The sequence below is a fragment of the Gossypium raimondii genome, chromosome 12 (genome assembly GCF_025698545.1).
Source record: "Gossypium raimondii isolate GPD5lz chromosome 12, ASM2569854v1, whole genome shotgun sequence".
NCBI lineage: Eukaryota > Viridiplantae > Streptophyta > Magnoliopsida > Malvales > Malvaceae > Gossypium > Gossypium raimondii.
Window position 1 is genome coordinate 49,215,599 of NC_068576.1, and position 15,548 is coordinate 49,231,146.

The 15,548-nt window shown below is 36.1% G+C and overlaps 1 protein-coding gene across 15 annotated transcripts in view; it reads left to right on the forward strand.

Annotated features, from left to right (window-relative positions):
* Positions 1-15,548, forward strand: part of LOC105764736 (uncharacterized) — an 80,415-nt gene that overhangs the window by 50,944 nt on the left and 13,923 nt on the right. The window lies entirely within an intron of this gene.

Consider the following 15,548-nt stretch of genomic DNA (forward strand, 5'->3'; position numbering starts at 1 on the left):
GGTGGCGTGATTAAGTATAGGGGCGGTAATTTTGGTAGTGTATTAAAGTGAGATGGTTAGCTACTGAAAATGAAAAGGAAGTTTGAAAAAGAAATTGTGAATGGTTTAAGTGGTAACAAGCTGGAAATTAATGAATTGAAAGTAAAGGAAACTAAAACAACAAATAATTTCATGAGTAGAAAGGAGGAATTGTATTCCAAAGATGAAACTTGATTTATGACTTGATGAATAAGTGAACAATGTAGCCCCCTATTTATACTAGTGGCTTTGCTAAATTAAGAGCCACTAACCATTGAAAATTTAGGAAATAAAATATTCCATGATATAAAAAATCTCAACATAATCTCCCACTAAGTCAACAAAAATTTTAGCTAATTACATCTAATCAGTTATACATGGCTTTCGCAAGCTTTTCACCACCTTCACTGTTTGTTTTTAATGGTGAAAACTATCATATATGGGTTGTTAAGATAAAGACCTACCTATAGACTTATGACTTGTGGGAAGCCATGAATACTGATGTTGAGCTCGCACCATTAAATGACAAGTGACAGCTGCTCAAACCAAACACCATAGTGACAAGTGAGCTAAAACATGCAAGGTAATGTCCTGTATACAAAATGGCATCTTAGATGTCATATTCACACGTATTATATCTTGCGAAACCCCAAAACAAACTTGGGATAAGCTAAAGGTGGAGTTTCAAGGTTTAGATAAGACCAAACTGCAACAGCACAGTAATCTCAAGAGAGATTTTGAGAATTTAAAGATAAAGGAGGTTGAAACTGTGAAGCAGTATGTAAACAGGATTATAGCAGTAGTAAATAACATCAAACTACTTGGGAAGAGTTCGCAGATAGCAAGGTTGTTGAGAAGTTCATAATAACACTTTCTGAAAGGTATGAATCTAAGATTTCCTCACTTGAAGATTCAAGGGACCTCTCGACGATCTCTCTTTCAGAATTGATAAATGCCTTGTATATTCAAGAGTAAAGAAGAGCATCAAGCTGAGAGGGGCACGCAAAAGAAGTATTACGAGCCCTCAGTATTGAATGTGCGAACCTCTAAAAACATAAGGGGAAAAAAGTTAGTCAAAGAAGGAAAAGTCGATGCAAATGGTAGAAAGAACAAATATTCACCATGCTCGTATTGTAAGAAAAACATTCATCCTAAGAAATATTACTGGTTCAGAGCAGATATTAAGTGCAACTCATGCAAGTAGTTAGGCGACATGGAGAAGGTATGCAAGAACAAATGGAGAAACCCTCAACAGAATGTGTAGGCTCAAGTAGTTGAGGAAGATCACATTCAGGAGGAGTAGGTGTTCACTGCCACATGTTCTACCTCAAAAAAATAGAGTTGTGAAAGGTTGGTTGATCAATAGTGGATGCACTAATCACATAACATCAGACGAAAGAATCTTCAAGAAGATTGACAGAAGTTGCGATTTTAAGGTGAGGATTGGTAATGGCAAACTTGAAGCTAAGGGAAAAGGCAAAGTGGTGATCAAAATGGCCATCAGGTACTAAAGTAATCTCAAATATTCTTTTAGCACCTATGATAGATCAGAAACTCCTTAGCATTGGTTAACTGCTTGAGAAAAATTACAACGTAGTTTTTTAAGAATTATGGTTTCGATGAAGAATAGAAGTTTTATGTTGGATTGGAATTTGACGAACTCAAGGGTCTATACCAATTCTGTTGATGATGCGAATCTTTGGCATAAAAGATTGGGACATACGACTATAAGTCTCTTAGTCGAATGTGTGAGTTAGGATTAGTTGAAGAAATAATCAGTGTTGAGAAGAAAAGTGGTATCTGCAAAGTCTGCCAACTTGGAAAGCAGGCATGGTTACCAATTCCAATGAACAAAGCTTGGCGAGCTCAAGAAAAGCTACAGTTGGTGCACTCTAACGTATGCGAACCCATGAAAACACCCTCATTAAATGGGTGTAGATACTTTGTTTTGTACATTGATGACTATACGAGGTATTGTTGGGTGTACTTTTTGAAACAAAAAAAACTAATGTCGTAGAAGTATTTTGGAAATTTAAAGTACAAGTTGAAAACTAAAGTGATAGGAAACTGAAGAAGATCAGGTCTGACAATGGAACTGAGTACACCTCAGAGAAATTCCAAAACTATTGTGAAGAAGTTGGAATCCATCACCAGCTCACCAATATCTACACTTTGTAACAAAATAGAATGTGCGAGAGGATGAACAGGATAGTGATGGACATGGTGAGGTGCATATTATTTGAAAGCAAGTTGCAAAATGAGTTTTGAGCTGAGGCAGTGAGCACATCAGTCTATTTTTTGAATAGACTAACATCCAAGGTCGTAAAAGAGTTGACTCCATTCAAAGTATGATTCGAAAAAAAACCTTTTATTTCTCACTTAAAAGTCTTTGGATACATCTATTTTGTTCATGTTCCACAAGTGAAAATGAGTAAGTTAGAAAGGAGGTTACAGCCAAGTATCTTCCTTGGGTATAGCAACAATAGGAAAGGTTATAGAATTTATGATCCTTCTTCCAAAAAAATTTTAGCGTGGAGGGATGTCGTGTTCGATGAAAATAGAACATGGAATTGAGATGCTATTAAGACTGAGCAAAGAATAGGCGAACTGGGTTCACAAAATCATTATGATTGCGAGTTGGGGTCGTAATCAAGTGATGATCTTGACAACACTCCAATAAGAGGCACGCAATCGATTGACGAGATATATCAGTGAGTTGACGTAGGGTACTTGAACCTGCAAACTTTGAAGAAACAAAACCATCGAAGGTTGGAAAGAAGTCATGTGAGATAAGCTGAATGTAATTTATAATAACCAGACTTGGGACCTCGTTGACAAACTATGCACAAAAAAGTTATTGACGTCAAGTGGGTGTTCAAAACTAAACTAAATGCTGATGGTTCTTTCAATAGGCTGAAGGCGAGGTTGGTTGTGAGAGGTTTTAGTCAATAGTGTGACATTGATTACTAGGAAACTTTTGCACCAATAGCAAAACTTGATACGATCAGATTATTATTGGCCTTAGCAACATAGTTGGGTTGGAAAATTCATCAACTGGATGTTAAATAAGCTTTTCTGAATGTTTATTTGCAAGAAAAAAAATCTATGTGGAGCAACCTCCTAGGTTCGTAGTTAGAAGGAAAAAATAAAAGGTATATAGGCTTAAAAAAACCTTATACAGTTTGAAGCAAGCTCTGCGAGCTTTGTATGCAAGGATAGATGAGCATCTTGCGAGTCTAGGATTTAAAAACAGCCCTAGTGAACCTACCTTGTATGTTGAAAAGGTTCACAAAGTTACTTCACTAATAATTTCCTTATATTTTATCAACCTACTTGTGATTGGAAGTAGCGAAGTCTTAGTAAAGAAGTTCAAACAACAAATGGAGAACATGTTCGAAATGTCAGACCTCGGAGAAATGTGATAATTTCTTGGGATGGAAATACGACAAGTTTAGGAAGAAATTTTCATCAACCAACATAGCTTGTAACACCCATAACTTGTTTCCATTGCCAGAATAGGGTTATAGAGTATTACTGTACAAAATAGAACATTTTATAACATATAGCATTCAATTATCAAATTGGTTTAAATAAATACATATATAATTCAAAATGGAATAAATCATACATTTATTGACCTTAAATCGAGCCTACGATGCCTTAAAAATAGTTTGGGAACAATCAGGGACCAATTCAAAACAAATTAGAAAGTTTAGGGGAAAACTAAAAATTTTTAAAACAGGGGTCACATGGCCTTGTGACATGGCCCAGGCCGTGTGGTGCATGGGCACGGCCGTGTAACTACTAGACTATGTACCTTTCGAAACAACTTCACATGGTTGTGTCGCCGGCCATTTCCTATCCCGTATAACATTTGAAGTACCCCCACACGGTCATACCGCAGGCTGTGTTCGATACTGTTTTGAGACACATGCCCGTGTCGTAAGCCGTGTGTCAGCCCGTGTGAAAACTACACCTAACATGCTCAGGGCACATGCCCGTGTAGGTTGTTTGTGTGCATCACACGGCCTTGTAATAGGTTGTGTCCTAGGCCGTGTATGCCTAAAAGTGACTAAAATCATGCTTATTCTTCATTCAATTTTCATAGCAACCTAAACCAATTTATATCGCATCATTTCAACACCTTAAAAAACATAAAAGGCGACCAAAACATGCCAAATATGCTCATCGAAACCTAACCTAATCATTCAAAATCACATCATATAATACTTATAAACTTCATCCCTTGAATCAAACATATATACCACCATACACATACATTAAGTTGGCCTACCTTAATCTCATGCACAATGCTTAGTTTCAAACCAAACACAACCATTCATGTTCAAACACTTAGGCACAACTTAGAAGTTACCCCAGCATACCATATGAAACTCTAAAGTTTATAACATCAAGAGCATACCAACCAACACATGGCTATAAGCATTACAACAAGTTCATTAGCCCTACTACATGCCATATAAGCCTAGATGTTTACAAAATCTACCAAAAGAGTTCTCAGGATAGTATGAATCTTCGAGTTGATTCGATTGCCCGATTGTCCACAAAATATTATCTATAAGAAAGCACAACACAACACGAGTAAGATTTTATAAGGCTTAGTGAGTTCATCGATTAAATGATAAAGTTTACCGAGATAACATAATAATTCAAATAATTAGTTTATTGAACAATCTCCCTGTCACAACCCAATATCAAAACTCTTGTCAAACACAGTTCACAACAGGTACAAAAATGCTCAAACATTAATAAGGTCAATAATCAATGCCTGATGAATGAAATACGAATACAAGAACACTATTAACCATCTGAGAACACGCCAAACACTCATATGAGCTAATCCAATCGATAACATGCCTCGGAACCAAACCCCCGAAAACATGTCGGAAAACACTGAAGTATAACACGATAGTCCACAACAAATGTCAGACTTCAGTATATTCAATGAATAGGAAATAATAGGAATCATCATCTCATCTCAAATTAATCTCATACAGTGTGCACTATAACCTATTGGCATGCCAATCGTACTCTATCCTACGTTCATCAGCTCAGTAGATTTCAACAATAATCAATGCTATAAATATTTGTTATTCAATTATCATATGCATACATAACAGTAAAATCCAAGTCGCAGCAAATTAATTCATCCCAAAATTCAATTAAAAGTATTAAAATTAAACCGAGTGAACTTACTAACTAATCCGCAGTGACAACGAAGGTACAGTGACTATTCCGCTATTTTCTTTTTTCCGCAACTCTCAATGCATTATTGATCTAGAATAATATTTTCATTCAATTAAATATATCAATAGAAAATTTAAATTATTTCATGCAATTAAGTTCTTTTTGATATTTTACAAATCTACCCTCACATTTCACTTTTATTCAATTTAATCCTTATGCCCTAAACATGCAAATTAACCATTTTTAATTTAAACCCACCTTGACCGAACCTCTTAGGGCCTCTCTACAGCTTCTATTTTATGTTTTTCACAAAAAATCCTTATAATTATTCACTTTTAACAATTTAGTCCTTTAACGTTAAAATCATCAAAAATTACTTTACAAAATAATCCAATCTAACAAAAAAGTTTAATAATCTTCCATAAGCATTCAAGAAACAACTCAAGTCTTAATGGAAAAAGTTAGAATATTTGACAGTTTTACAAATTAGACCTAGGGTTAACTAGATTAAACTAATACGAGCTTAAAAATATAAAAATTTACTAAAAATGGACGAAGTTTCACTTACCTATTGAGGAATCAAAGTTGACTGAATGGTGTTCTCTTCTTTTCTCTAGGGTTTTGGCTAAAAAAGAAAAATAATAGAAAGAAGATGATGGAATTTCAACTTTGTTTTAAATTAATTTAAGCTTCTTTAAATAATTACAAATTTACCCTTTTAATTTCTCATGAAATTTTAGCTAAATGAAAGCTAAACCGTCCACTCACCTTCCTAATGGTGTAATTTCCATCTAAGTACCTTACTTTCCTTTTCAATTATCATCTAGTACCTTTAATTAATGGACTCAACTTTTACAGCTTTTATAATTTAGTCCTTTTACTTAATTAACTATCAAAACGATAAAATTTCTTAACCATATTTTAATAGGACATTAATGACCTCATAAATATTAATAATTAATATTCACGGGCCGACAAGTTAGAGTTGTGGTCCTGAAACCACTATTTTTGACACCACTAAAAGATAGACTATTACAGAGCTTTGCACTGAAGATTTTAAAGAGGTTCTGCATGGCGAAGTGTAAACCAATCAGCATGCCTGTTGCACTTGGAAAGAAATTCTGTAGCGATAAAAATTTTCAAAAAATTGACGAGAAGAACTATCAAAGTCTTGTGGGTTGTTTGTTGTACTTAACAGCAACACAACCAAATATGATATTTGCAGTTGGCCTATTATCAAGATTTATGCACTGCTGTAATATTTTTTTTTCAAAGCAACGAAGAGGGTGCTGAGATACGTCAAAGGAACAATTGATTTTGGTGTTTGATTCGCAATGGTGAACTCCTTAAAACTTATTGAGTACTCTAACAATGATTAGGCAAGATTAATGGATGATATGCAAAGTACTTCCAGATATTTCTTCTCATTAGAATCTGGGGTACTCTCTTGGAGTTTGAAGAAGAAATCAATAGTAGCTCAATCCATAGCATAGGTTGAGTATGTAGCTACAACAACAACAATTAATTAAGCAATTTGGTTGAGAAAAATTTAGTTTAATTTGAATCATGTGCAGGTTAAAGGAACTCAATTTTTTTGCGACAAGCAGCCTACCATAACAATTACGAAGAACCTAGTATTTCATGGAAAGACAAAACATTTTAAAATCAAGTATTACTTTGTGAAATAAGTCGAACATAGTAAAGAAGTAACTTTGGTTTATTGCAGTACTGAAGATCAACTTGCAGACATCCTAACCAAACCACTTGGAAAGTCAAGGTTTGAAGAGTTGATGAATAAAATTGGTGTTCGCAACATGAAGGCCAAATTAGAGGAATGTTGCAAGATAATCGTTCATGCAAAGTTGGCGAACTTATAAAAATATGATCTGAATTTTTAGAACTTACTTGCAAGTTAGATTAGCAAAATATATTTTCTTTCTAGAAGATTTAATATTTATTAGTACAATATATTTAGCATTTATTAGAATAAAATTTTAAGTTATTTCTTTCCATATTTTGCATCTTTTTGTTATAAATACACATTTTACATTTGTTCAAATATGTGAGTGATAAGTAAGAAAAAAAACCTTAGTAGACAATTTTGTTGCTAAATTTCTCGTTTCTTCTCTACAATTCTTTCTTCATTAGTGTCGAAATTCCAACAGAATTTCCCCATATTGAAGTCTGATGAGTCCGACATGATATCTACGACTACCATGGATTGCCCCATGTCGGAGTCCGATGTTATATCTACGACTAGCAAACACCACAATCGCATCTCCTCAATGTTATGTCACTTAATTAATAATAAATGGTCATAATCATTTAAGTAGATATCTATTAAATAATTATGTTAATGTCTAAAGATATGACTATTAATTTGGGTAGTTATATTCTTATAAAGAGACATGAGATCTCCTATGTGAAATTTTATTTGCAGAAAACACTATAAAACTAATTTCTTTCTATTCTTCCACCATATTTTATATTCATAGATTATTCTATAAAAATATTACAAATTTTTATTTATAAAATTGATATTCTTATTATGTTCAATGGACTATTTCTGTCAATGCAAAACGTCAACGGCCATTGGACTTTATTATATTCTCAAAATTTATTTATTAATAACTTTTTTACACACTATAAAATAAGTGAGAAAGAATAAAACCTTAAACAATTATATCTCAATGTGGTTAGTTTACCTACTGGTTAATTAGTACCCATCCCATTGTTTCCACTGAATTAGATCCCCCAAGTATCTTTGTTCCTTTTTGGCTCTCAACTAGTCCCTTTCGTTAGTGAACAACCTTTCCCGACTCCTCAGTAGCTGAGCAGAGTGCTAGCTAGCCATCTGATGTAATCCAAGTCTCTCTCTTTATGTTTTTACTGTGGTAGGTTGTTTTCTTGTCACTGCATGCCCTCAGGTTGTGCAGAGAAATTTTGTAGGGGCTTTTAAAAGGTATAGGAATTATCTCAATTTTCTTGGACCCCTTTTTGTTCTTTTTTGTTCGCATAAAGTCTTACTCGCCTGTTTAACTTTACGCTCAAGGCTTGTTTCCTCTTAATTCAATTTTGTTGCCTAAGGCTTGTTGCAATTCAAAATAAATGAATGATGGTGATGGGTGTGGAAGTGTTAGAGTAGTTATCAAAGTAGTTAATACTGTTATTATGGTTATCGGTTGCAGTTAGTCTGTTATTAGCAGTTTCTTCATTGTACGTATGACTATAAATGCATGAGACTTCTGCATGCATTAAACGAGATATAATAAAAAGTAAGAAAGTCTTCTTTTATGAATATTTTGTAAAATCTAACATGGTATCAGATGTAAGGTGTTTCTTGGTGTTTTTTGCTTGATTTTTCCGCTGTGTATGTTAAGTATGGCTTGCAGCTCTGTTGATGGAGTTGTCGATAGTAGGATTTTTTCATCAAAGAAGATCAGTATCCTTCTTGATGATAGCAACTATTTGTTGTGGCGACAACAAGTTCTTCTCGCAGTCAAAGCACACAAGCTTCAGCGTTTCTTGGATGAGAATCAAGATTCTCCTACTCAATTTATTTCCGATGAAGGTGGGGGTTGTTGTGAAAATCCGGAGTTTGCTCATTTTGAGCAACAAGATAGTGCGCTTGCATCGTGGCTATTATCTTCTAGCAGTCCGTTTGTCCTACCTCACCTTATTGGCATGGATACAAGTGCGAAGATCTGGAAAGCGGTTGTCACCTTGTATGGGAGTAAAACCACTTCCAAGTTGATGTTTTATCGGCGGACCTTGCACTCTCAGCGCAAGGGTGAAATGAGCATGAAAGATTTTTTAGTCAAGATTAAAGGCTGTTGTGATCATCTTGCCAATTGTGGTGAAATCATTAGTGAGCATGAGCACATCACTGCAATTCTCAATGGACTTTCTCCAGATTATGAATCTGTTATTATAATTTTTACTTCCAGCCAGGTGCCCTACACGGTTCAAGGAGTAGTGTCTATGCTTCTTGATACTGAAGCGTGACAACAGCTTGTAAGTACTGAAATTTCTAGTTCTGCTAACGTGGTATCGCATCAAACGTCTGACTCTACAGGTTCTAATGATTCCATTCCTTCTTATCAACCATCTTCTATGAGTCGAGGGCGTGGGCGAGGTCGTTCTTTTCACTCGAAGATTCAATGTCAGTTGTGTGGGAAGGCTGGTCATCTTGTTGCTCGCTGTTATCATCGGTTTGACTCTTCTTACAAGAGTACTAACTACAGGCCTCCTCCACAAGCAAACATCAGCATGGTTGGCTCCGATCCTTCTACTACGCCTTGGTTCACTTCTTCTCAACCTCAATGGAATTCATCAGGTTGGTGTTTTTCCACTCTTCCATCGTCTACTTGGGCTAATCCGTTTGTTGGTAGTCCTCCACAACAGGTTCCCATGCCGTCCTCTGGTACAGCCCCAACACCACCTCAGGCGTATGTAGCAACCCCTGAAACTGTAGCTGATAATTCTTGGTATCTGGATTCAGGTGCCACGCATCATTTAACAAATTCAGCCAGCTCCATTGGTGATACTGGATCTTTCAAAGGCCCAGGTAAGGTATTTGTTGGAAATGGTTCAGCTTTACCTGTTATGTCTGCTGGACAGTCATCCTTGCTTACTCACTCTCGACCTCTGTACATGCGATCCTTGTTACTCGTTCCTGGAATTACTAAAAATCTATTATCTGTCTCCAAGTTTGCTAAAGACAATCAGGTCATGTTTGAATTTTTTCCGATTAGTGCCAGGTGCGTGATTTGAAGACAAAGGAGATTTTTCTTCGTGGTTCATTCATCATGGGTTATACAGACTTCATATTAATCAGTCTAATGGAACTCATGCATCTTCTAAGTCTGCTCAGTGTTTTTCGACTTGTGTCAAACTTCCTCTTAGTGTTTGGCACAATCGACTAGGACACCCCTGTCGTGCTAATCTTACAAAAGCACTTATACGATGTAATATACCGTTTACTGATAGTAATAAATTTGTTGATTGTGTTGCATGTCATCTTGGTAAGGAATGTAAGCTTCCTTTTTCAAAGTCAGCAACTGTGTATACATCACCTCTACAACTGGTTGTGGCTGATGTTTGGGGACCAGCTCCGATTACTTCCAATGGCTTTCGGTATTATGTTGCCTTCACCGATGCTTATTCTCGATATACATGGCTTTATTTTCTGAAGAACAAGACTGAAGTTCAAACTGTGTTTCCACAATTTCATCGCCAAGCTGAAAGAATACTTGGTACAAAGCTCAAGTCTCTGCAGACAGATGGGGGAGGAGAGTTTCAGGCATTGAAAACTTATCTGAATCAACAAGGTATTGTACACCGACTCACTTGTCCCTACACATCTGCTCAGAATGGTCTTGTTGAGCGCAAACACAGGCAGGTTGTTGAAGCAGGTCTTTCTATGTTAGCTCATGCATCAATGCCTCTGATGTTTTGGAATGAAGCATTCTGCAGTGCTATATTCTTGATTAACAGGTTACCCTCTCATCCTTTGGGTGATGTCTCACCGTATGAAAAACTATTCCAAACAAAACCCGATTACTCTTACCTTAGGACTTTTGGTTGTTTATGCTTTCCCAACATTTGGCCGTTTACCAAAGCAAAGTTACAATTTCGTTCAATACCCTGTGTTTTTCTAGGTTACTCCTTAGTACATAAAGGTTATAAATGTAAAGACCCCCATGGTAGAGTCTATGTTACACGTCATGTCACCTTTAATGAAAATACTTTTCCATACAAAAGTCATTGCTCACCAGTCACATCACCTATTTCTAGTTCACAAGTCAGTGCTAAACTTTTAGTTGTTCCTTCACCCCATGTGTCATGTTCTAACAATATGCCTACACCTCCACCAAATACGCCACCTACCTCCACTACACCTATCCCATCACATTCAATGTCTCACTCACAATCTGCTTCCCATAATGTAATACATAGTACACCTACTTTATCACCTTTAACACCTTCTTCTCAACAAGCCGTACCATCCCCACAATCCGCACCTATACCCACTTCCTTTCAACAACAGGAGAAACCCCTCCAACCCTTGACTCTCAACAATCATCACATGATTACCAGAAGCAAAGTTGAAGATTTTAAGCCAAAGGTGTATCTTAGTACAGCAGCTTCTTCCCCAAAAGATGATCCTTCCAATATTCATGAGGCAATGATGTTTGAGTGTTGGCAGGAAGCAGTTTATAGTGAGCTCCAAGCTTTGGCTCGAAATAATACCTGGACTTTGTGTTCCCTTCCAGAGAATCGGAGGGCAGTAGGGTGTAAATGGTTGTTTAAAGTTAAAAGAAAGTCTGATGGCTCCATTGACAGATATAAGGCTCGGTTAGTTGCAAAAGGGTTTTCTCAACATGCTGGGTTTGATTTTCATAATACGTATAGTCCAGTGGTTCGAGCTTCCACCATTCGCACTGTTCTTTCACTTGCAGTTATGCAGGGGTGGTCTCTACGCCAAGTCGACATCAACAATGCTTTCCTCAATGGTAAGCTTACTGAAGAAATATACATGGACCAACCTCCTGGCTTTGAAGTCCCAAGTGTCTCTGGTCAGAAACTGGTGTGCAAACTAAATAAAGCACTGTATGGTTTGAGACAAGCTCCTCGTGCCTGGTTTCAGACTCTTAAGGAGTATCTCGTGACTCAACTCGGGTTTCGAGCATCTAAAGTGATTCCTCCTTGTTCATTCGTGTGTCTGATGGGAAGTGTCTTCTACTCATGGTCTATGTTGATGATATTGTACTCACTGGAAGTCATGATCAAGACATTGAAGATGTTGTGCAGCGTCTTCACAGCAAATTTGCTCTCAAGGACATGGGAGCCCTCAGTTTTTTTTGGGCATTAATGTTCAACGCACTTCACAGGGGCTGATGCTCAGTCAAAAGAAATATGTTACTGAACTGCTTGAGAAGACTGGAATGCTTGGAGCAGCATCCACGCCAACTCCGATGGTAAGCACGCCTAAGCTAGTAGTTTCTGATGGCAGTCCTCCATTCTCGGATGTGCACTTATATAGAAGTGTTGTGGGCATGCTTCAGTATGTTTGTATTACACGACCCGACTTGTCATTCTGCACTAATAAACTTAGCCAATACATGAGTGCACCAAGCGACACTCACTGGAGAGCAGTCAAACGTGTATTAAGATATTTAGCTGGCACCATGGACCATGGTTTGTGTCTTACAGCAGGACAACTAGAACTGGTGGGATATTCGGATGCTGACTGGGCCTCTTCTATCGAAGATCGTCGTTCCACTTCTGGATATGTGATATACCTTGGGACAAATCCTGTGGCTTGGTGTTTAAAGAAACAGTCAGTAGTCTCTCGGTCCTCTGCTGAAGCAGAATATCGCAGCTTAGCTAACTGCGTGTCTGAACTCCTATCGATTCAACAGTTGCTGCATGAAGTTGGAATGTCAATATCTAAGATACCAACCATCTGGTGCGACAATTCTTCTACAGTATCCGTTGCTGAAAATCCCACTCATCATACCAAAATGAAACACGTTGAAATTGACCATCATTTTGTTCGTGAAAAGATACTTGCTGGTTGTTTACAAGTCAATTTTGTTCCTTCTGCTCAACAAATTGCAGATGTCCTTACAAAACCAATCACGCCTAAGCAATTTTCTTCCTTCAGATGTGCTCTTCGAGTGCTACCATCAAGAGATTTTTGTAATATAAAAACAAATAAGCAAGGGGAATGTTAGAGTAGTTATCAAAGTAGTTAAGACTGTTATTATGGTTATCGGTTGCAGTTAGTCTGTTATCAGCAGTTTCTTCACTGTACGTATGACTATAAATGCATGAGACTTCTGCATGCATTAAACGAGATATAATAAAAAGTAAGAAAGTCTTCTTTTATGAATATTTTGTAAAATCTAACAGGAAGGACGAAAAATGAATGCACCATATGCTTTTGTTTCCTCTTAAGTCAACCTTTTGTATGAGATAGAAATATTTGAACTGTAAAAATATTCTTGTATGAAAGTCACAGCACCAAAAATACGGAAAAGGTACATAGAGGTTGTACATCTTTTCCTTTTATCTTGCTCAATTCCTCAAAATTATTAGGTCAACATGCATAACGAAGAAGATTATATTCTATTCTCCGATTTGTAACTGATGCTTTAGTAACAAAGTATCTTAGCAGGCAGAATCCTTTGGAATCTCTCGAGATACTTATGCGGTAACTTGCTTCATGCTTGAGCCGTAATGCAGCAGTTTGTTCCTAAGGCAAGTGAGTCTGGATTAACCAAGCTACAAAAGGGAAAAAAAATGAGCTGCCAAAGAAATCCATTTAAGAGATGATAAGCATATGTGATATGATTGGTTACTAGTGTAAAAAAGTTTATTTAACAAAAAAGTTATAATTTGTACAAATTTAAACATGTAATTAGAAAAATGAATAAAAACTATTATAAAAAATAAAACCTTTAAAATAAATTCAAAAAATCTTTCTTCTTGCCACAAACAAGTCATATAAGTAGTTAAAATTACCCATTGTGATTAATTTATAACTAACCAAAGATTAAAACATGTGAACAAAATAATACTCCAACCGCACATAACCGTTACCAAAATGTCCCAAAGGACAATTAACAAAGAAAATAGTTTTATTGAATGACACCAAGCTCTTCCTAGGGATGATCTTATTTTATAGAAGTATTATTTGACAATAAAAATCAAAATAAATGATAATAACAACAATTTCAAAAAACAAATTATCATGTGAAAAAATTCAAATAAAGGATAAAACTAGAATATTCAAACACGTGCTTAATACACCCCCATCAAGTTAGTTGTGTTACAACACCACCCCACTTGGACAGGATCCGAAGAAGAGCTGGTTTAGGCAATAGTTTTTAGTGTATCTACAAGTTGATCAGTAGCATGAGTGTGTTTGATGATTACTTTATGAGATTGAACATGATTTTGAACAAAGCAAAACTCCAATCGTTTGTGTGTTGCTGTTCTTAAGGTGTTATATGCCCCAGTTATAGGTACTCGTATAATTGTTACTTTATAACTTGCAAAAATCAACTGCTTCTATATTGAAAAATACTGAGTTAGCCAATAACACGAAGATACATCATACATGGTTGCATCAACGGTATGAGACCCATCAGAGGCTCGAAGCAAGAAATTAAAGCACGTGGGTGTTGATATACCTTTACAGTCTTGCATATTGGGTCCTTTTGATGACTCAATTTAGGGTTGGTATTGATAAATGGTTGGTAATGGTGGCTCGTGTTGAAATTTCAGCTTCAGTTTGCATGGGGAAAGAGAATAATTGGGTGGTTCTGAGGGTCTTCACACTGGTAGGTAAGAAAAGGTTGAGGTTTGGATCAGTTGAAGATGGGGACTCTATTCTGATGTTATTTGAGTTGGAAGGGGGAGAGAAAGTAGGAGGAGGTGGGGAGATACCTATGGTTGCGGTTGTCGTTGTATGGAGCCCGGAGTCAACGATAGAGGAGAAGGGTTCATGTGACTTGATTTTAATAGGAAAAGCGTGGTAGTTGTGGCAGAATTTTGATTGATTGCGTGGAAAGCAAAGCTAAATTGACTGTGGAAAAATGTTGGTTGCATGGAAGAATACATGCTTTGAAAGGGAAATACTAGTTAAAAACAAGACATCACAAGAGATAAAAATTCGAACTTAACTGGGTCATAACATAAATGAGCATGATAAGCTTCTGCTTTGATGATAAATAATTTATCAAAATTATGGTATCTAGACTTTATCATTTTTGGTCATCAACAAAACACAAACCCTATCTCTAACTTCAACTACCCATGACCATGGTGTTCTTCTGCTTCTTCTAGTCAAACAAATTTGCAGGTCAGTTTACCTATTTTTCTCTTTTCTTATTGCATTTGAATGGTTGATAAGCTAAACTTTGTGTGTTAGTAGTAGGTTTAAATGGTTTAATCATTCTTGATCGTTGTTCAAGATTAGTTAATCCGAATTAGAAATAAAATAAGAGAAAGGGTTCCATGTTTTGAATCTTTAATCACCATAATACCACTTCATGTGTGCTTAATGTGTTTTCAATTTTTTTGTTTGTTTTTATTTTCTAATAACAATAGTTTTAAAGATACTTTCGCAAATAAAGATAATGAATTATATTTAATCGTATTTATTATATTATTTTGTATTTGTTAAACATAAATAAATGCATAAAAAGCAGGTTGTAGTACGTGACTTTGTCTATTGAATATCAAAAAAGAAAAAAAAATAGAAAAGACAAAGAAAAGAAAGTTTAAAAGGGGAACCAAAGCAGGGAACAAGA